This window comes from Dasypus novemcinctus, chromosome 23 (genome assembly GCF_030445035.2).
Source record: "Dasypus novemcinctus isolate mDasNov1 chromosome 23, mDasNov1.1.hap2, whole genome shotgun sequence".
Taxonomy (NCBI): Eukaryota; Metazoa; Chordata; class Mammalia; order Cingulata; family Dasypodidae; genus Dasypus; species Dasypus novemcinctus.
The window spans coordinates 25,407,167-25,424,386 of NC_080695.1; the positions used below are offsets into that span (position 1 = coordinate 25,407,167).

The window sequence follows — 17,220 nt, forward strand, 5'->3', positions numbered from 1 at the left end:
GCATGTAAATGCATTACATTCCCCCAGCATGGGACATGACTCCCAGGGATGAGCCTCCCTGGTGCTGAGGGATTACTACCAAGCACCAGCTGGTGATGTAAATAGAAAAAGACCTTGAATAAAAGGGTCAACTCAGACCAGCAGAATATCTCAGCCCACATGTAGGATCATGTGTTAAAAACTGCTGTTTGACCTGGAATAAAAGGGGGAAATTGCAAAGACAAATGAGGTTATACAGTTAAGAGTCTTCAAAAAAGAGTCAGGAGGTCATCAAAGGGGCCACACTTATGCACTCCTTAGGAGGACCCCAGAAACAGCCCAAGTGGATACAACCCCAAGTACTGGTTCTCCTGAGGGCTACAGAGACCCACAGGGATATGGTCATGGCAGATAGCTCTGGAGTTCATATATCCTGCCATAACCCACTGAATGTACTGGAGGAGAGTGTGAACTACAAGGGTAAACTATTATTCACGTGGTGCAGCAGTGCTCCAAAATGTGTTTGCTGAGTGCAATGAGTGTGCCACAATGATGGGGGAGGTTGTTGGTGTGGGAGGAGTGGGGTGGGGGGATGGGGGTATATGGGAATCTTATGTTTTTTATAATGTAACATTTTATGTGATGTATATATCTTCAAAAAAATACAATTTTACAAAAACGATGGGGGTGGGGGTGGGTTATATGGGAACCTCTTATGTTTTTTTAATGTAACATTCTATGTGATCTATTAACTTTAATTTTAAAAAGTGTTATTTAAAAAACAAATAATATAAAATACAATGTATCTACAGATACTTTTGCAGAGTTAACACTAAAACTACAATTTTTTGACATTTTCAAGGCAAAGCAGAACTATCTGTTCCTTCAGTTAACTTTACTGATTTTTTTTAAGATTCATTTTTTTAATTTATTTTCCCCCCGCCCGTGTTGTTTGCAGTCACTATCTGCTCTCTGTGTCTATTTGCTATGTGCTCTCTGTGTCTGCTCATCTTCTCTTTAGGAGGCACTGGGGACCAAACCTAGGACATCCCATGTACTAGGCACTCAGTCATCTGAGTCACCTCAGCTCCCTGGTTTATTGTATCTCTCATTGTCTTTCCTCTTTGTGTCTCTTTTGCTACGTCATCTCATTGCGTCAACTCACCATGCCTGACCGCCATGCCAGCTCATCTTCTCTAGAAAGTACCGGGAACCAAAACTGGGACTTCCCATATGGTAGGAGGAAGCCCAATCATTTAAGCCACATCAGCTTCCCACCTTTATTGAATTTTGACTTTTCACTTCTATGTCACACCATCTGGCTGAACACTGACATTTCATAGTTTGTAACTGGAAATATACCTACCTCTATGAATTTAAAAATTGATCTGCACAAAAGAAATTTTAAAACTTTATATAATACAAATTTGTTTTTAAAATATAAAAATTACACTAAGAACACCAAAAAGCACCCACAATAGTTCAAGAATCTGACCTTATATAAAGATTTCCAAAATGTACAAAACACAGCTATAAAAGCAAAAATAATTACTGCCAGGCAAGGTTTTATAAACTAAAAACTGCATTAAAATGCAATTTAAAATGGCAAACATAAATTTAGGTAATACTTAAAATGTAAAGATCAGCAGTAAGTTCTATCAATACAATGCTTAACAAGGATTTAGAAAAGGAAATACATTTCTTGCTGGTATAATGGTATAAATCAGATGTTCAAGTCCATGGGAACAAGTCATCAGTTTCTAACTTCTATCTCAAGAAATTAACTCTTTAACATTTGTTTTTATGAATTCCTTTCTTTCAGTTAAATCATGAGCAGGATAATTTTCATACATCTCTTTGCAAATCTGCGTCATTGTGACTTCCCCCAAATTACCACTGGCCAATAATTTCTTTACTGCTTCCTTTAACTCTTTGTCTGTAGGCGGTTTCTTCAATTTTTTAATATAAGTTTCTTCATCTGAACCATCCTCAGATTCACTTTCTTTTTTGGAACTGTTTTGATTCTTGGTGGTGCAGCTATCTGCCTTCTTAACATTAGCACTTTTCACAGACTTTTTATTTTTAGGAGTGGCTTTCTGCTTAGGCTTTTCTCTTTTAAATGACTTTTTCGGTGGCTTCTCTTTGCTTTCTTTATCTTCATCATCTGAAGACTCTGCCTTGTTTTCTTTTCATCTTCATCACTTCTAGATTCATCTGACAGAATTTCAGGACATTCGGTTCACTTAGTTTTCCTTGTCATTTCAGAATTGTTCCATTCCTTTTTGCTGCCTTTGCTAGAAATTTTTTTTTTTTTTTTTTTTTTTTTGGATTTTGGCAAGCATTTGCCTGAAGGCTTTGGATGCATTAAAAAATTCAAGATCCACTTCGCCAGTTCACTATTTATACCCCTGATCTTTCCAAATCAAAGACCTCAAAGATACTCTTCAACATGGCAGTTCTAAAATTTTTCAACATTTCTTCCTTATTTTTTATTGTATACTTCTTTTTTCAAATGGAAAGCCACTTCACTGACCCATATTCTTTTTTTTTTTTAAGATTTATTTATTTACTTCTCTCCTGCTACTTCTGCCCACCACCCTCACACACACACACACACCATTGTCTGCTCTCTGTGTTGCTTTGCTGTGCATTCTTCTGTGTCTGCTTGTCTTCTCTTTAGGTGGCATCAGGAACTGATCCTGGGACCTTCTGGAGTGGGAGAGTGGTGCTCAATCTCCTGCACCACCTCAGTTCCCTGGTCTGCTGCATCTCTTATTGTCTCTCCTGTGTCTCTTTTTGTTGCTCATCTTGCTGTGCCAGCTGTCCACCCGGGCCAGGTCGTCACGCAGCCAGCTTGCCTTCACCAGGAGGTCCTGAGAATCAAACCCTGGACCTCCCTTATGGTAGATGTGGGCCCAATCACTTCAGCCACATCCGCTTCCCAACACATTTTTCTTTAATGACAGTGCCTGGTCTGTTGTAAAGCAGTTTATGTAGATTTCTGAGTTCATCCATTTTCTCTCTTTTTTTTTTAGATTTATCTTTTATTTTTATTTATTTCTCCCCACTTCCCTTGTTGTTGCACTTCTGTGTCTGTTCGTCTTCCTTGTTTCTTTTAGGAGGCACCAAACCAAACCAAACCCGGGACCTTGATATGGGAGGGGAGCACCTAATTGTTTTAGCCACTGTCTTTCCCTGCTTTGTTGTGCCTCTCATTATATTTTTTCTTCTTGTGTCTCTTGTTGTGTCATCTTGTTGTGTCAGCTCACTGCATCAGCTCGCTGTCTTTTTTTTTTTAAAGATTTATGTATTTATTTCCCTCTGCCCCCACCCCCACCCCGTTGTCTGCTCTCTGGGACCATTTGCTGTGTGTTCTTCTGTGTCCTCTTGTATCCTCATCAGGTGGCACTGGGGATCTGTGTCTCTTTTTTGTTGCGCCATCTTGCTGCATCAGCTCTCCATGTGCATGGCATCACTCCTGAGCGGGCTGCAGTTTCACGTAGGGAGGCTCTCCTTGTGCAGGGGTCACTCCTTGCATGGGGGGCTCCCTTATGCAGGGGCTTCCCTGCGTGGGCCAGCACTCCTTGAGTACAGCAGCACTGCATGTGGCCAGCTTACCACATGAGCCAGGAGGCCCTGCATATCGAACCCTTGGACCTCCTATATGGTAGGTGGATGCTATCTGTTGAGCCACATCCGCTTCCCTGTTCGCTGTCTTGCTGGTCCTTTCTATGAGGCACAGGGAACCTCTGCTCCACTGCTTTGTTGTGTCTCTCATTATGTTTCTCTTCTTGTATCTCTTGGTGCATCATCTTGTTGCACCAGCTTGCCATGCCTGCCCATCATGGCAGCTTGCTGTCTTCCTTAGGAAAATACCAGGCACTGAACCAGGGACCTTCCATGTGGTAGGTGGGAGCTTAATCACTTAAGCCACATTTGTTTCCCAGTTTTCTTCTTATTCAGAAGGAAATGTACATTTTCTTTTTTTTTTTTAATTTATTTATTTCTCTCCCCTTCCCCCCACCCCAGTTGTATGTTCTGTGTCTATTTTGCTGTGTGCTCTGTCCGCTTCTGTTGTTGTCAGCGGCACAGGAATCTGTGTTTCTTTTTGTTGTGCCATCTTGTTGTGTCAGCTCTCCGTGAGTATGACGCCATTCTTGGGCAGGCTGCACTTTCTTTTGTGCTGGGCAGCTCTCCTTACGGGGCACAATCCTTGCACATGGGGCTCCCCTACGCCGGGGACACCCCTGCGTGGCATGGCACTCCTCGCGTGCATCAGCACTGTGCGTGGGCCAGCTCCACACGGGTCAAGGAGGCCCGGGGTTTGAACCGTGGACCTCCCATGTGGTAGATGAATGCCCTAACCACTAGGCCAAATCCATTTCCCATGTACCTTTTCAATTTCACAGAGTTACTGTCCCTTCCCTTGTGCAATTGAAAATGGTTCACTTTGTAAGGAAGAGACTTGCATTGTCAACCTCTCCACCTTTCTCTTTTCCCTCTTACCTTCCACTATGAGACTCTTTTTTCTTTCTCCTCCTCTTCCTCTTGTTGTTGTTCTCCTCATCCTCTTAATTTTCTTCTCTCCTGCTAAGTATCTTGTGCTCTTTCTCTGAGGTGGGCTGGGTGTGGGTTCCCTTTCCCTTCACAGTGGGCACCAAGGATGACCTGCTGATGACAGTGGGTCCCCAGTACTGCAGGCTTGGTGTGCAAGGGCACAAGGAGGCTCTGGGCAGCAAGTGCCAAGGAGAAGGTGCTCAGGCTGCTCTTGCTGGCCAAGCTCTCTGCTTCCCAGAATCCTGTATCTTTTGATTGGGGAGTTTAATCCATTCATGTTCAATGATATTACTGTAAATGCATTATTTACTTCCACCATTTTACTCTTTGGTTTTCATATGTCATATCTTATTTTCAGGTGTCTTTTTAATTTTACTCTTTTGGTTAGTTATCCTTTCTGCTATTCTTTTTTCTTTATTCTCCTCCAAGTCTCTCTCTCTTGTCTTTCAGTTTCCAAGGCTTCCTTTAATATTTCCTGCAAAGGTGAATTCTTTTTTTACAAATTCTCTTAGTTTCTGTTTGTTTGTGAATATTTTATGCACTCCTTCATATTTGAAGGACAATTTTGCTAGATGAAGAATTCTCAGCTGGCAGTTTTTCTCTTTCAGTATCCTAATTGCATCATACCACTGTCTTCTCATCTCCATGGTTTCTGATGAGAAATTCCCAGTAAGTCTTACTGGGCATCCCTTGTATGTGATGGTTTGCTTCTCATTGCTCTCAGAGTTTTATCTTTGATGTTTGACATTCTGAGTAGTATGTGTCTTGGAGTAGGTCTATTCACATTTTTTGTGATTGGAGTATGCTGTGCTTCTTGGACATGTAAGTTTACTAAGAAGTGATCATGAGAGTTGGGAAATTTTCAACTATTATTTCCTCAAATACTTTCTGCCCATTTCTCTTCTCTTCTCCTTCTGGAACTTCTATGGCATGTATATTGTTATGTTTCATGTTGTTATTCCACTCTCTGAGCCCCTGCTCATTTTTTCCCATTCTTTTCTCTGTTCTTTTCTCTCTTCAATTTCAGCTGTTCTGTCTTCTGTATCACTTATTCTTTCTTCTATCATTTTGGGTCTGATGATTTTTGCCTCTAATGTATTTTTCATCTCACCTATTATGTTTTCCATTCCCATGAGCTCTAATTCCTTTTCTATTCAGGTTTTCAAATTCTTCTTTGGGCTTGCTCAATGTCTTTTTTTTTTTCAGGAGAAGAATGGAATGGGAGTATTTATTCTATTTCATCATTTTAAAAGTCACAGTAGGGGAAGCGGGCTTGGCCCAGTGGTTAGGGCATCCATCTACCACATGGGAGGTCCACGGTTCAAACCCCAGGTCTCCTTGACCCATGTGGAGCTGGCCCATGCGCAGTGCTGATATGCGCAAGGAGTGCCGTGCCATGCAGGGGTGTCCCCCACGTAGGGGTGTCCTCCGTGTAGGGGTGTCCCCCATGTAGGGGAGCCCCACGCGCAAGGAGTGCACTCCATAAGGAGAGCTGCCCAGTGCAAAAGAAAGTGCAGCCTGCCTAAGAATGGCACCACTCGCACAGAGAGCTGACACAACAAGATGACGCAACAACAAAAAAAAGAAACACAGATTCCCATGCCACTGACAACAACAGAAGTGGACAAAGAAGACGACGCAGCAGATAGACTCAGAGAACAGTCAACCGGGGTGGGGGCGAAGGGGAGATAAATAAATAAATATTTTTTAAAAATAAAAATAAAAGTCACAGTAATGTCATTTCAGCATAAGGATAAATAAGAAAGTAAAATGATCCAAACTGAAGTCACAGGGATTAATTGAATATTGGGGGAAAGCACCCAAGCAGAACAAATCTATGGGGTTAGAAATCAGCACGGTAGTATCTTTGGCGATGTAAGAGATGTGGTGTTTTGAAGGGGTTAGGAAAGGGGTGTCTGATGAGCTGGATATCTTCTACTCCATGGCCTGTGTGGTGTTACCCATGCATATACTTCTTCATTCATTAATCAGTACATTTAGAATTTGTGTCCTTTAATGAGTATATCTTAAAAATCAATAAATACATTTTAATAAAGATAAGAATATAAGCTCAACAGTGAGTGAAATGAAATGAAAATTCAATTGTTATCCAATTGATGGACTGAACATCAAAAACAAGAGCAGGGAAACGAACTTGGCCCAGTGGTTAGGGCGTCCGTCTACCACATGGGAGGTCCACGGTTCAAACCCCGGGCCTCCTTGACCCGTGTGGAGCTGGCCCATGCGCAGTGCTGATGCACGCAAGGAGTGCCATGCCACGCAGGGGTGTCCCCCGCATAGGGGAACCCCACGCACAAGGAGTGCACCCCGTAAGGAGAGCCGCCCAGCGCGAAAGTGCAGCCTGCCCAGGAATGGCACCGCCCACACTTCCCGTGCCGCTGACGACAACAGAAGCGGACAAAAGAAACAAGACGCAGCAAATAGACACAGAGAACAGACAACCGGGGGAGGGGGGGAATTAAATAAATAAATAAATCTTAAAAAAATAAAAACAAGAGCAGAGTTCTAAGAGAAAGTTTGGGGGAAGAAAACCAAGCAGAGTAAATCACAGGGTTATTTAGCATAAATATGAGCTGGAAAGATTTGCATAAAATTGTCCGATTTGATTATTTTGGGGCCCTGTGAATGAGAGAAAATTACTGAACTTAGGCTGATGACCCTTTGCATTTCTCTCTAGATATGGATCAGTTTGTGAAGTGCACAGATTATCAGTATGGAAACAGTAAAAGGAACTGCTCCTCCAGAAGATCTGTGACCTTCCTTGCTTATGAAGACCCTTTGGGGATGGCTCTGGTCTGCACAGCTCTTTGCTCCTCTTTCCTCATTGCTGCTATTCTTAGAATCTTTGTGAAACACAGGGACATTTTCATGGTCAAGGCCAATAACAGGACTATTGGCTACCTCCTGCTTATCTCTTTCACCCTGTGCTGCTTCTGCTCCTTAGTCTTCATCAGTAGTCCCAACACAGTCACCTGCATTCTCTGACAAATCACATTTAGAATTGTGTTTATTGTGGCTGTTTCCAATGTCTTGGCTAAAGCAATCACTGTGGCTTTGGCATTCAAGTTCACTACAACAGGGAGAAGAATGAGGCAGTGGTTGGTTTCACAGGCACTTAACTATTTTATTCCTATTTGCTCCCTGATCCACATGACACTCTGTGGAATCTGGCTGGGAATATCTTCCCTGTTTGTTGAAAAAGATGCACACTCTGAGCATGGCTATATCATTGAATCAATGTCTCGATATCATTCATCCCTTTAGCCATATTGTCTCTCAACTCATTGATTTTGGAAATTTGTGTGCATCTTGTTAATTTGTTGTCTCAAATCCTGCATCTCTTCTGGGGCTTTGATGTATTCCTTTTCTTGGGCCATGTCTTCCATCTTCTTAGTATGGCTCATAATTTTTTGCTGCTGTCTAGGCCTCTGATTAAGATAGTGAGTTTACTCAGATGCTCAATTTCTCTTTTTCATAGGAATTTAGTAGGCAGGAAGCTGTGTTACTGCTCTTCTTTGACTCTTGTTTCAACCTGGGTCTTTAGGATTGTCCCTGTTAGTTGCTCAAAACTGGGCTCTGGGCCTAATAATGGGTTGCAGACCTGCTTCCGAGGGCTTTGGAGAGGGTGCCTCTAAAGACTGGAAAAAAGCCTTTTACTTTTCATTCCTCACATGCACTTCCTTGGTTTGCCAGCAGATGGCACGCTTTGGCAGCCCTCTCAGTTCAATGCCCGATAAGAATGTGTTCGCTGCAACACAGACTGGATCAATGTGGCAGTGCAGGGTTTCTTAACAAGGGGTCTGTGAACTTGAATTGGAGTTCAAGAAAAACTTTATTCTTGTGGGAATGTGTTGGTATAGGTGTGATTTATTTATTAAATAATATACAGCATAGTGTGGATCTAGTAAGGGGTTTGTGGTTTTCACCAGACTGGCAAAGGGGTCTATTGAACAAAAAAGATTAAGAAGGAAGCAGCTGTGGTTCAATCAGTTGGGCTCCCGTCTACCATATAGGAGGCCCTGGGTTCACGTCCCAGGACCTCCTTGTGAAGGCAGGCTCGCCCGCATGCTGTGGAGAGCTGCTGGCCCGTGCACCATAGAGAGCCAGCTCAGCAAGGTGACACAATAAAAAGGGAGACAAGAAAAAAAAACACAGAAGAATGCACAGCAGACAGACACAGAGAGCAGACAGCACACAAGCCACAAGGGAGGGGATATAAATAAAAATAAATACAGACACAGAGAAACACACAGCAAACGAACACAGTGTGCAGACAGCAAGCAAGCCGCAAGGGGGGAAAGGGGGTAATAAAAAAAAAAAAGGTTAAGAACCCCTATGATAGAAGATCACCTGGAGGCTAAGAGCCTTGGAATTCAAACTTTCTCAAAGACAGTTCTCCAGCCTTCAATGGCAGCACCCCGTCCCCCAGTAGGAAACAATTGCACTCCCCTGTGTCCTAACAATGAGTCCTGGATAGTAAAAAGGGAGACTGAGAGGGTCAGATTTCTTCAATCCCATATCACTTGAGCCTAGAGTTGGCTCTCAAGCAAACAACGGCTCGGCCCCACCCAGCCTTTAAGTGCTGTGGGACACAGCAGGCCAAATTTGTGGGTCAGACGCTAAGTCAGCCTTAGGTTGTGACCCTCTCTCTCCCCTTTCCTGGGGAGGTGCGCCCTCAACAATCAGACCTGATTAGTAGAGAGGGAGGAGAGAGTCGATCTCTTTAGTCCCATGCTGGCTCCCAGGGCAAACAATGGTGTGGTCCCATCTGGCCTGGAAGGGCTCCTGGGATACAGCAGACCATATCTGTGGGTCAGAAGCTAAGTCAGCCTTAGCCTGTGTTCCTCTCTCTCCCCTTTCCTGAAGAGGTGGATCCCTCTTTGTCTGTAGCCACCAGGCCCAGAGGCCTGAGTATTCAAAAGTGTCTTTAGTGTGGAGGAGGGTGCCGGCAGAGCAGCCGCAGTTTTTAACTCACAGTTTTGCCTTCACGATTCTTTTCCTTTGTTCCTCTCTCTTCTGGGTGGTTTCCAGCCTTCCCCTGGTGTCCTAAACCCTAGGGGATTTTTTCCCAGGCCATTTCTGCTTCTCCTCTATTTTTCTGGGAGAGAAGAGAGTCCCATGTCCTTCTAGCCTTCCACCTTCCTGGAAATCCTGTTCTTAATCTTAATCTGCATCCCTGTGGGTATGACCTTGAGTAAATAGGATATTTTGAAGATGCTATTTTTAGTTAAGGTGTGGCCCAGCTGAATCAGGGTGGGTCTTAATCCACATGACTGGAGTCCTTTAGAAGCAGAAGAAATTTGGACACAGTCGAGAAGGCCACACGGAAAGAAGCCAGAAGTCAGCAGAAACCAGTAAAGTAGACAGAAGGAGAGAGATCATCATGTGACAGCAGGCAGAGATGCAAGCCAAGGAGCTCCAAAGACTGCAGCAAGCCAGCCGCAGAATGCTATAGACTTCAAGGAGAAAGCATGGTCTTGTCCATGCCTTGATTTGGGACGTCAGCCTCTAAAACCATCAGACAATAAATTCCTGTTGTTGAAGCCAACCCACTGTGTGGTATTTGTCACAGAAGCCTGGCAAACTAAGACACATCCCACCCTATCTCTCTTCAATCCACAGCGGCTTGGCTTCCACCCTCCATTCCATAAAACTGTTCTCTTTGAAGTCCCTGAGGCCATCCTGATAGGTCCAAGGAACTCTTTTTCATCCTTATTCTAGTTGACCTTTCTGTGGTGTTTTGATATTACTTGCCACCTCTTCATTCCTGAAATTCTCTTCTTTCACTTTGACAATAACATACCTCCCTATAGGGTGGAATTAGGGTGATGTGAGGTACCCTGGGCACAACATTTAAGGAGGCACTCACTCTCAACGTTGGGCCAGTGCAGGATCAGGGCCCACTCACTCACCCTAGTTTAGGCCCTGAACCCTTAAGCTAACTGGCACCCTTAATATTTCCCTCCCCACCCAAGAACCAAGCATAGTCATTCTATTACAAACTAGAGCTTTTAATCTAGTTTCTTGAATTCTGCATCCCTGCTGCTGATTTCTTTTTCTCCTGAATTTATCTTTTTTCCTCCATGTAGCACAGCCTCATCAGTTTGCTCCTCAGTGCCACCCACAGTAGACCACAGGCAAGCTGGTCCCCCATGCCAGGCTATCCCTGACTCCTGGGATCTCATAGTCCAGACTAGGCCCAGCTCCTGCCAGCTGGGTAGAAGGATGGACACTCCCCACAATCCCTCGTTCCTCCTTCCAAGTATCTCCTCCTGCCCATTTTGTGAGGGTGACACCCCTCAGTGTTCCAGACTCAGTCCCCTTCTTATTCAACTATCTCCTGACATGGCTTCAACTGCATGCTTCCAATTCTATTTCCAAATCCATAGTCAGCTTCAAAGTCACATTTATGGGTACCTTCTAGCCTCATCTTGATAGATGCCGTGAACCGACGAGTTAGCAGTCCCCCAAATGGACTCATTATATGTACCCCAAAGCAGATTCCTTCTTTTTTAAAACCAAGACCTCCTTCTCCTTCACCATTCACATCAAACAGTCATTAAAAAAACCTTACTCATTCTACCTTCTAAGAATCTCTTAAAGGAGGTTCTTCAGAAATGGAAATTCAAATTAAACTACTGAGATACGATTTCACACTCAATAAAATGGCTAACATTAAAAAAAAAATGACAACACCTATCACCTATTGGCCAGGAAGTGAAACAAAGAAACTATCACACATTGCTGGAAAGTGTGATATGGTAAAACACTTTGGAAAACAGTTTGGCAATATCTCATAAAGTTAAACATCACTTATTATATGACTCGGCAATTTTACTCCTAGTTATTTTCCCAAGAGAAATGAAAACATATGTCCACAAAAGATTTGTACATCTTTTGGTATGATTCAGAACAGCTTTATTTTTAGTAGCCAAAGATTGAAAACCCAAGGTCCACCAACAGGTGAAAAGATAAAGCAAGTATTGTGCTTTCATACAACAGACTTATATTCAGCAATAAGAAATCAAAGAATACCAAAACCAGATAGTGCCAAGTTAGCTGCTGATGGTCAAGGATGACTCTTTTCTTTCTCATTTGTGTGGTCCATAGACGCATGTACTTACCAAAACTCAATGAGTACAGACTATCTTTTTGCATTTTGTTGTATGTAAAATTTACATTAAGAACAAATAGTATTACAGAGAGAATGGTGGAGCTAGTGAGCTGAATGTTTGCATGATCAGCTGTGTCATGGTTGACCAACCAAATGTAGAATAGATAGCAGAATTCAAAGTTTTCCACTATTCGACAAGGACAGTGATTATTGGAAACTATAATGAGGTCTCTGGGGCAAAATTCTAGGATAGTAAAGTTTCAGGATAAATTAGTGAAGTAAATGTTGATGAAAATGGTACAATTGACTTTGTGGAATGTCTGACAAGAAAAATGAGAGAGAGAGAGTAAAGAGAGAGATTTTCCTTGTGTTTCATAAGGATGAAACCAACTACGTTAGTGCAGCAGAATTTCATCATATGATGACACACCTTAGAGAGAAGTTAACAGAAGAGAATGTTGACAAAATTATCACAGAAGCAGATATTGATGGTGATCATCAAGTAAACTATAGTTTGTATAATTTACGTCAGCAAAATGACAACACTGTACAGAATTGTGACAGTTTGAATTTGGTGAATCCTCAAAAGAGAAACATTATGTTGTTTTTTCTTTTTTTAATTTTTTATTTTTTTAATTTTATTCATTTTGTAAAAATATTACATTCAAAATATATGAGGTCCCATTCAACCCCACCACTCCCACCCCACCACTCCCTGCCCAGCAACACTCACTCCCTTCATCATGACACATCCATTGCATTTGGTAAGTATATCTCTGGGCATCTCTGCACCTCATGGTCATTGGTCCACATCATAGCCCATACTCTCCCACGTTCCATCCAGTGGGCCCTGGGAGGATTTACAATGACCGGTGATTGTCCCTGAAGCACCATCCAGGGCAACTCCAAGTCCCAAAAAATGCCTCCACATCTCATCTCTTCCTCCCATTCCCCATACCCATCAGCCACACATTATGTTTTTTAACTAATCCATTCTGGTGCATGTAAGACCCTTTTGATTGGACTACATCACTGAGGTGTGACTCAGGTTGAGACTCTGCCCTCTTGCTAGGTCTGATATAAACAGAGACACAGAGAGAGACACACACAGAGGTAAAGGAAGCTGCCACACTGATCCTGCCATGTGAGAGAAAGGACTGCAGGAAAACAGAAATGTCCAGTGGGCTGAGAGAGGTCCCGGAAACTGGAACCAGCAGAGCACAGAGGCATGAGAAGAGGAACCCGAGGAGCAGGCCCAGGGAGGAGCTCAAGGCTCAGGAGATGAGCCCTGCCTTTTGCCTGGTAGCTTACAGCTGAACTGGGAAGAAAGCAGAGCAGCTAAGACCAAGAGAGGAGGCCAGAAAAAGATAAGCCCTATGCCTGAGCTCTGAGAGCTGGTGAGCCTGGAGGGGAATGCTGAAACCTAGGCAGAGATTGCCCACCATCTTGCTTCACCATGTGGCAGCTGACTTTGGTGAGAAAGCATCTCTAAGGGTGCCTTGATTTGGACATTTCATGATCCTGGAACTGCAAGCTTTTACTCTAAATAAAATTCCCAGAGCGCATGTGGCTCAAGCAGTTGAGCGCTCGCCTCCCACATGGGAGGTCCCAGGATTGGTTCCCATTGCCTCCTAAAAAAACAAAGACAGACAACAAGCAACACAAATGAAAAAACCAACCCAGGGAAGTTGATGTAGCTCAGTGGTTGAGTGTCAGCTTCCCACATATGAGATCCTAGGCTCAATTCTCAGCCCCTGGTACCAAAAAAAAAAAAAGAATAAAATTCCCATTATAAAAACCAACCCATTTCTGGTAGTTTGCCCTGTGGCAAACTAAGACAAGAATGTTTTAAAGTCCATGTAAAATTGGTTGATTTGCCTTTTCTTTATTTGTAAGGAATATAGCAGGAAAAGGTTTCACCTGATGTCAAAAGAATACTCCTGATAACTAATAAATTAAAAAATTAAAAAGAGAAAAATAAACAAAAACTAAGTACAAAAGGAAAAAAGAAAAAAAATAAACAAAAAAATGAAAAAGCTAAAAATATTCATGATAGCCACTAAGACTAATTACTCCATGTTTTTCTTTACTTATATTACAATTATTGTCCTATAACCAGGTTTTAGAAATTTTTATCAAATAGCAAGTTGTACCTACTTACTATGGATATTTCTAAATCAGTGGTCCTCAAACTGTTTGGGTTCAGCACCCATTTACACTTTAAAATTTGTTGAAGATTCCAAAGAGTTTTATTTGAGTTATATCTATAAAATTTACACAATAGAAATTTAAACAGAATTTAAAACTATTTTATTCATTACAAAATTAAAATAAAACCATTACATGTTAAGATAATTTTAAAATAACTGTATTTTCCAAGAAACTTTGAGAAAAGTAGCTTGTTTTACACATTTTGCTCATTTCTCTAATGTCAGTCTTAAAAGCAGATAGCTGGAGGGAAATGGATGTCACTCAAGCAGTTGTGTTGCCATTTACCATATAGTAGGTCCAGGGTTTGAAGCCCAGGGCTGCCTGGTGAAGGCAAACTGGCCTGTGCAGCAAGCTGGCCCACTCAGAGTGCCGCCCCATGCAGGAGTGTCCCCTCTGCCCCCCACAGGAGTGCCTCTCCATGCAGGAGTGCTGGCCAACGCGGAGAGCTGGTGCAGCAAGATGAAGCCACAAGAGACACAGAGGAGAGACAATAAGAGATCTAGCAGAAAAGGGAACTGAGGTGGCACAAGAGAATGATCATCTCTCCCCACTCTGGAAGGTCCCAGGCTCAGTTCCTGGAGACACCTAATGAGAATACAAACAGGCACAGAAGAACACACAGTGAATGGACACAGAGAGCAAACAATGGGGGTGGGGATGGGGGGGAGAGAAACAAATTAATTAATTTTTTTAAAAAGCAGATAGCTGGACTCTCATATCAGCATTTAATCACTTGTGAAACCAAATGTCATATAGCTTCTGGAAAATTTCACTTTACACAGGTGGGAGAGCAAAAGAAGAGGTAGACAGGGTCTTAGTATTATTACCAAAAACCCTTCTGGGGAAGAGGATGTGGCTCAACTGATAGAGTGTCTGCCTACCATGTAGGGGGTCCAGGGTTCAATACTCAGGGCCTCCTGGCCCATTGGTGAGCTGGCCCTTGTGCAGTGTGGCCACGCACAAGGAGTGCCCTGCCACCCAGGGGTGCCCCCGCATAGGACAGCCCATGTGCAAAGAGTTCGCCTGCAAGGAGAGCCACCCCGTGAGAAAAACACAGCCCACCCAGGAGTGGCACCACACACACGGAGAGCTGATGCAGAAGATAATGCAACAAAAAAGAGGGATAGATTCCCAGTAAAAATGCAAGTGGACACAGAAGAACACACAGTGAATGGACACAGAGAGCAGACAACAAGGCGGGGGAAGGGGAGAGAAACAAATTTTTAAAAACAACAACAGGGAAGCAGATTTGGCTCAACTGATAGAGCATCCGCCTGTCAAATGGGAGGTCCAGGGTTCAATCCCCAGGGCCTCCTGACCATGTGGTGAGCTGGCCCACACGCAGTGCTGATGTGTGCAAGGAGTGCTGTGCCACGCAGGGGTGTCCCCCACATAGGGGAGCCCCACATGCAAGGAGTGCACCCCGCAAGGAGAGCCACCCCTGTGCAGCCTGCCCAGGAATGGCACCACACACACGGAGAGCTGATGCAGCAAGATGATGCAACCAAAAGAGACACAGATTCCCGGTGCTGCTGACAAGAAAACAAGCAGACACAGAAGAACACACAGCCAATGGACACAGAGAGCAGACAATGGGGGGGTGGGGAATGAATGAAAAATAAATCTTTAGGGAAGCAGACTTGGCCCAGTGTTTAGGGCATCCATCTACCACATGGGAGGTCCACAGTTCAAACCCTGGGCCTCCTTGACCCATGTGGAGCTGGCCCACATTCAGTGCTGATGAGCGCAAGAAGTGCCGTGCCATGCAGGGGTGCCCCCTGCGTAGGGGAGCCCCACACACAAGGAATGCTGCCCAGCATGAAAGAAAGTGCAGCCTGCCTAAGAATGGCACTGCCCACACAGAGAGCTGACAAAAGATGACGCAACAAAAAGAAACACAGATTCCTGTGCCACTGACAACAACAGAAGCAGACAAAGAAGAAGACACGGCAAATAGACATGCAGAACAGACAACTGGGGCAGGGTGGGGGAGGGGAGAGAAATAATAAATAAATCTTTAAAAAAAAAAAAACAACCCTTCTGCACATCTGAACTTGATGGAGTAGGTCAAATAAAAGAACATCTAGGGTAGGGGTTCCTAACATTTTTGGTTCCACAGACCCCTTTGCCAGTTAGGTGAAAACCACGGACCCCTTACTAAGTCCACAATCTACTGTGTATTATTTAATAAATATATCACACCCACACCAACATGTCCCCACAAGAATGTTTTTTGAATTTCAATTCAAGCTCACAGACCCCTGATCTAGGGTGAGGGCAGAGTGATACCCTTCAGGGCTCCATCCACCCACAGATGCTTAGAGCAGCTAGAAAGAACTGGCAGAGACATCTTTCTCAAAGCTCCAGAGAGCAGTTAAAGGATTGCAGTGCCAGGGCAAGTGACAAATCAAGAAAAAGCCTACTTAAAAGTGGGGGGTTGGGGAGTAGCTGAAGGCAGGGAAAGGGAAAAAGAAGTGTAATATGGGGGCATTTTAGGGACTTGGAACTGTCATGAGTGATATTGCAGGGACAGATGCAGGACATTATATATCCTGCCATAACCCACTGAATGGACTGGGAGAGAGTATAAACTACAATGTAAACTTTAATCCATGGTGTGTAGCAGTGCTCCAAAATGTATTCATCAAATGCAATGAATGTGCCACACTAATGAAAGAAGTTATTGATGTGGGAATAGTGGGGAGTATGGGGAATGGGGTATATGGGAACACCTTATATTTGTTAATGTAACATTTTGTGTGATCTATGTATCTTCTTTAAAAAAAAAATAATAGGGAAGTGGCTGTGGCTCAATCAGTCGGGTTCCCGTCTACCATACAGGAGGCCCTGGGTTCATGTCCTGAGGCTTCCCTGTGAAGGCAGGCTCACCTGCACACCACAGAGAACTACCCAGCCCGCAGACACGGTGAAGAGCTGACTCAGCAAGGTGACACAACAAGAAAGGGAGACAAGCAAAAACACAGAAGAGCACACAGCGAATGGACACAGAGAGCAGGCAACAAGCAAGTCACAAGGGGAGAGGGGAAATTAAATAAATAAATACAGACACAGAAGAAAGCACAGCAAATGGGCACAGAGAGCAAACAGCACGCAAAAAGCCACAAGGCGAGGTGGGATAAAATAAAATAAAAATTTTAAAAAGATAATAAAGTCTATTTCATCTGAAAAAGAAAGTGGGGGATTGGGGTGGGGAGCAGATGAAGCTCAGTGGTGGAGTGCCTGCTTCCCATATACGAGATCCTGGGTTCAATTCCTGGTACCTCCTAAAAATAAAATAGTGGGGGGTAGACCTGAGACCTGAGGGACGAGGGAAGTCT

The 17,220-nt window shown here is 43.5% G+C and overlaps 1 pseudogene; it reads right to left on the reverse strand.

Annotated features, from left to right (window-relative positions):
* Window positions 1–1,689: 1,689 nt before the first annotated feature.
* Window positions 1,690–10,987, reverse strand: LOC101441563 (protein DEK pseudogene; annotated as a pseudogene).
* Window positions 10,988–17,220: the final 6,233 nt, after the last annotated feature.